This window comes from Triticum dicoccoides, chromosome 2A (assembly GCF_002162155.2).
Source record: "Triticum dicoccoides isolate Atlit2015 ecotype Zavitan chromosome 2A, WEW_v2.0, whole genome shotgun sequence".
Lineage (NCBI taxonomy): Eukaryota > Viridiplantae > Streptophyta > Magnoliopsida > Poales > Poaceae > Triticum > Triticum dicoccoides.
Window position 1 is genome coordinate 27,460,645 of NC_041382.1, and position 6,191 is coordinate 27,466,835.

Consider the following 6,191-nt stretch of genomic DNA (forward strand, 5'->3'; position numbering starts at 1 on the left):
TTGCGCGAACTGTCCGTGCCCGCCCGCACCCGTGGCCTGCCAGTGCCCGCCTGCGCGCCTCCGCCCGCTGCGCACGCGAGCTCGCCTCCGCCTGCCATGCCCCCTGCGCGCTCGCTCGCGTCCTGGCCGCGCCCGCCTCCGCCCGAGCTCACCTCCATCGCGCCCGTGTCCTGCCGCAGTCGCGTCCCACCGCTCGCCTGCGCCGGCGTCCAAACCGCGCCCTCCTCTGCCCGAGCTCGCCTCCACCGCCGCGCCCGTGTCCTGCGGCGCCTGTGCGTGCTGAGCTGGCCTCCACCCGCTTCGCGTCCCACCGCTGACCGCGCCGCTCCTGCGCGCTCGCCCACGTCATGCCCCCGTTCATCCACGCCTATCAGCGGCGTCTCAAGGATGGCCCGGTGAGGCAGCCCGTCGCCGGCGGACTCCACGTTGTGTAGGGACGTGATGATGCCGCGCTATTGCATCTTGCCCTTCAGCACCGACCTGAGGAGCGAGCCGCCCACTGGGGCTGGTGAACAGCAACATCTCCTCGCTTGTCCCCTGTGCGGCAGCTGTACCCGCAGCGGCGGTGGATGCCGGCGAGCTCACCTTCGCCTGCCGCGTCCCCACCACTGCTCTGCCCGTGTCACCACGGGAGGAGGAGTAGACGAAGTGGCTAGCGGCGGTGGAGGCCGGCGAGGCGCTCAGCATTCCCGGTGGCCTGAACATGGGAGAACAAGAGAAGGAGGAGAGAGAGGGGGTGGGTGGGATGGGCGGTTGGGTGACCTTGTTGTTTGGATGACAGATGGGTCACCACTCGCATGCAGTATATAGATGTATCTATTTATCTCTCTCTCTCTCATCCTTTATCATCTAGAGTGACGCGCACAACATAAAAATATTAAGAGTGCGAGTAGAATAGGGCAGGAGGGAGTGTTATTGAAATGTTTAGGAAAACATGCTTTTGTGAATCCATACAACGGCATGGTCATGTTTTGTTGATAGGTTTTGAAGGCAATTAAATGTGTCATGTCATTACAACACAACATCATCGCCCGAAAACCACGGACAGTGTAGTAGGGCGATGGTGGGTGCAGCACCCACCGTATATAAAGGCTCTAGTTCACAGATAAGAGTGTGCCCCCGTGCAAGTAGGTATGGTTCCGGAAATGAAAAATTTAGGTTTCCATGCAATCTAAGCGATGCGGTGAAACTATGCCGCTCTCTCACTCACAAACAAACCTTCTCTCTCCATATCTATCTATCTATCCATCTATCTATCTATCACTACCTCTCTCTCTAATCACTTATCATCCAGACCAAAGTTCACATGGTGTATAGTTGGAGTACGAGTGAAAAAGGCCAGAAAGAGGCGCCTATTCATGGTTCAGAAAAATGTGTTTGGCCAAACCCATACAATGGTCTGCTACAAAATGTTGTAAATGGATTGTGGAGGCAAAAAGAAACTACCATGTCATTACAACGCAAATATCGTCATTCGGAAAACATGCACGTTGTAGAAGGGGTGACGATGGTTGCAACGTCGTCCACCGTATCGAAAGGTTCCCGTACTAAAACAAAGGGTGCCCTCATGCAGGGTATGCATGGTTCTGACGATGTAAAATTGAGGTTCATGTGTAATCTAAACCATGTGGTGATATGATACCACTCTCTCAGACAATAACAATCCTATCTGTATAGATGTATCCATTTATCACACACCCCTCTCTCTAATCCTTTATCATCTAGACTAACGTGCATGCAACATAAAATAATTAAGAGTGCGAGTGGAAACAGGGAAGGAGGGGGTGATGTTGCAATGTTTAGGAAAACATGTGTTTGCGAATTCATACAATGGTGTGCTCATGTTTTGTTAATGGGTTTTAGAGGCAATTACAATGGGCCATGTCATTACAACACAACATCGTCGCCCGAAAACCTTGCACGGTGTAGTAGGATGGCGATAGGTGCAACGCCCACTATATAGAAAGGTTCTCGTTCACACATAAGAGGGTGCCCCAGTGCGAGTGTGCATGGTTCCGGCAATGAAAATGTAGGTTCCCATGCAATCTAAGTGATATGATGAAACTATACCGCTCTCTCACTCACAAACAAATCTTCGCCCTCTAGATCTATCACTATCTCTCTCTAATCCTTTGCCATCTGAATCAAAGCTCACAAGGCGTACAAGAGTTAGAGTGTGAGCGGAAAAGGCCAGACTAAGGCGCCATTTCAAGGTGCGGCAAATGTGCTTGGACAAAGCCATACAATGGTCCGCTCAAAAATATTGTAAATGGGTTGTGTTGGCAATTAAAAGCTACCATGTCATTAAAACACAACTATAGCCATTCGGAAAACTTGCACGGTGTAGAAGAGGTGATGATGGGTGCAACATCCACTGTATAGAAAGGTTCTAGTAGTCAAAAAATAGGGTTCCCTCATGCAGGGTATGCATGGCTCTAACGATGTAAAATGGAAGTCCCCCTTTAATCTAATGATGTGGTGATACTATATACCGCTATCTCACTCACTAACAGTCCTATCGCTATCTAACTATCTAACACTCTCTCCCTAATCCTTTATCATCTGTACAAACACACACACGGTGTAAAAGAGTCGAGTGGAAAAGGCTAGGCGGGGGTGCATTTACAATGTCCAGAAAACGTGCTTGCCAAAGCCATACAACGGTGCGCTTGTATGTAACAACATCTACAACCGCAACCCTCAAATCCACTCAAAATGCTTGGGCGGGCTGCCCAGTCACTGCCCGGACCAAAAAACATCACTAATTGGGCTCCCCACAGATGGCCGAAGTGCCAGGGTTGTCTGACAATCCCCCTATTCAGTCCAAATGTGAGGCGGATATCACTACTAGGGAAACCTTATACACAGGAGCTTAGTAGTAGCATGGGTTATTTGTCACGCGCTACTACTACTAGCAAGCGTAGTAAAAATGCGTTACTAGTAACCCATAGTAGTAGCGAGTGTAGAAAAATCCGCGCTACTACTAAATAAATTCCATCATGCCTCCTCGGACAGGCAGTAGTAGTAGCGCGTGGTATTAAATCCGCGCTACTACTAAGTGAATAGCAGTAGCCCGTGTTGTACACCCGCACTACTACTAGCCAGTTTTCCAGAGCAACTAGTAGCCTTTTCCCTAGTAGTGTATGGAGATGTTCAAACGTGCCCGCCACGTTGGACTGACCGGAGGGTCCCGCACGGACACACGTCTTTGCCCAACGTCCGATGAGGTAGCCGCTCCGGTGCGTCGCCCGGTGGTCCAAATCTGGCTATTTAAGCTGGAAGGCGACCCAACCCGATTTGCATCTCATTTCCCTCCTCCAGCCGACCGAGCACTAGAAGATAAGTGGTCTCTCCAAAATTAGTAACTTGGTCACCCTCATTACTGTTTCTACAAAAATAACGATAAGCGTTCTGGTTTTGCAGAATAATACTTCCAAAAATCAAGTATGGTGTGTGCGAAATATAAGAGCATCTGCAGCGGAAACCTCATACCAGTCTCAAACGCCCATGTGGGTAGACCGGGCATTGACTGGTCAAAAAGACCCTGAGCCACCACAGTACCTCAGACCAGCCCCAAACACCCGGGCTATCCGGCACCCCTCACATCCAGCCCGAATGTAGGGCGAATATGAGGTGGCTCGAACACGTCTGCCACGTCAGTCCGTCCCATAGTGGACCGCTGCGACCCCACAAAATATCCCTGTTTGACGACCCAAAACCTTAGTCAACTTAGTCCGCCCCACTTTCTTCGTTCCCTCCTCTTCCGAATTCGATCTATGGATTCCGACCGCAGCAGCTTGAGCTCCGGCAGCGACGACTCTGACGTGGATGTGGTCGCTCTCGGCATCGCTTTGCGCCTGTCAGGGCGGCAACAGCTAACGCTCCTACGCATCGCCCCCTTCCACAAGTGTCGTAGTGCGGGCGAGGTTGTCAGGCCCTCTCGTCCGACACGCAGCACCGACGAAAGCATCGCCCGCTTCGCTCCACTCCAGGTACGCCGCGTCGCCGCTCCGCCCCTTCTCAGCCATAGCCATTGTTGGGTGCTCGTGCCCTCGCTGACACCGGGCTGCTCAAAGAAGAAGACGGGCGAAGAAGAGTGTGGCGCCGGGCAAGTGCACGCGCCGGTGGATCCCGAGGATGCGCTCCTCGCGTTGGTCCTCCGCCGCTCCCTGACGACGGCGGAGTCGGACGAGTGACGACTCCTGTGCAAGAACGCCAAGGCGCTTTAGCTCGCCATCGAGCTGTCGGAGCACGAGGCAGCAGTGCAGGCTACTTTGCTCATACTAATTGTGTCACCATGATTTTTTTACCATTTACCCCCTGATTTTTTTGTGCCATTGAGTAGAAATTTACGTGTTGCCATATAGCTGTACAAGGAAAATATATAACACAATAGTTTGTCTCTGCGGCCTAAATGGCAATTTTGTATGAATGGATGAGCAGTTGAAGCATGAAACTTGAAGATGCCTTCCCTGAGTGTACTATGGTGGTGTGCTAAGTCCGTGCTATGGAACGGAAATCGAGAAACTGGACTGTGGCGGCAGTGATGCGGCATTGGGTGCTGTGAAAAGGGTGGCAGGAATTGTTTCGTCGCGTGATGGGAACGGGTTGACTTCAAACATGGTGAGTATCACAAGACCAAGAAATGCACGTGATAGTCAAAGGCTTGGGGTCGAGTAATACTCTACACGTTAAGCACATGGACATAATTAGGAGACTGCCATACCACATGGAATACCACATGGAGACAATTAGGAGACCGAGTACGAATGATCTTTGTAGTGTAGCTTTGTTTGGTACGAATGGCACAAGCGGCCATGGTTGCTGGCAGCTAAGTCATGGGTGAGAGCTTCTCGTCATGGGTGAGGATTTTGGGGTGCCTGAATCAGTCGACGACGTGCACCTACGCGGCTACGCCTCGAAGTTCTTGAGCTTATCAGCGTCGCCGCTCTCGCCATGCGCAGAAAGGCCAGCGTGGTGCCGTCGGCGAGGAAGAACTTGTACACGATGCTCGACTCGGTGGCCCTGAGGATATAGGCAGGCCGACGCCTTGAGCAGCACCTCTATTCTCTAGCTCGCCATCGCCGTCGCCTACCATTACCTGCGTCACGGGCCCCTGTTGTTGCTGCTCGTGCTTCTTGATTGGTGCTACGGGATGCTCGGTGGGGACGCGGCAGGCGGAGGTGAGCTCGCCGGCCTCCACCGCCGTTGCGGGTACGGCTGCCGCACCGGGGACAAGCGCGGAGATGCTCCAGCTGATCAAGCTCACGGCTCCCTTCTTAAGGTCCAGGCCGGCTGCCTCCGCCGGCACTGCCACTGCCGTCGGACGCCAACCAGACGGACATGTCCGACCCTTGCCGCAGCTAATGCAGCATCGTGTTGACGTGGTGTCAGCCTACTGCCTTCTGCTGACGCGCTTGTCCTGCGACGTTCTTGAGTTTTCCTCTCGCCGGCGTCCATTGCAACAAAGGCAACATGCGGCAGCCAAAATCCGCTCGTCTCTGGGATCAGTGCGATTCCATTTCGTGAGATGAACCAAACACGTTTCTGTCTTACCTCGTTCCCTTTACATTACCAGCATGACACATAGGTACGTTTGTGTTTACAACGCTGAACCAAACACATAGGTACCAGGTTAGCGGTGATAACCAGCTTCGATTTCTATGACACGTGTACGAAATGCTTGATCACGTGAGGGAAGCGGCGCGTCCAGTGCAAAAAAAATTCTTTGCTTTTCTCGATGAGTCAAGTGCACACACTAGTCTAGAAAACTGGTTACGATCTTATGTCCCGATGAGTCAAATGTTAACTACAATGTCAACAGCAGCCCACCAGGCTACGATGCTACTAAAAAATGGTACACACGAAAATAAAAGGTTTTCTGTGAACCGTTCATGCGAACCATGCACACAGGCTGGAACCGAGCGAGTAGCTGGGCAGAAAGTCCCCCAAGCCGAACGAGGCTGGGCCCAAGTCTGGCCACCTGCCACTTTTGCCAGCCTATGACCTGCCACTACTGGCCATTTGCAGCCCGGGTGGTCCTGCTTAGTCTATATAAGGAAATAACGTTCAACCACTCAATATCAAAGAAATCAAAAGAGGTAAAGGGCAGGGACCAGATCCCAACACAAACGGGCGCTCGTGATTGCAGCCGTCCTGACGAAGTTTCATAGGTCTGTTTTTCCATATAT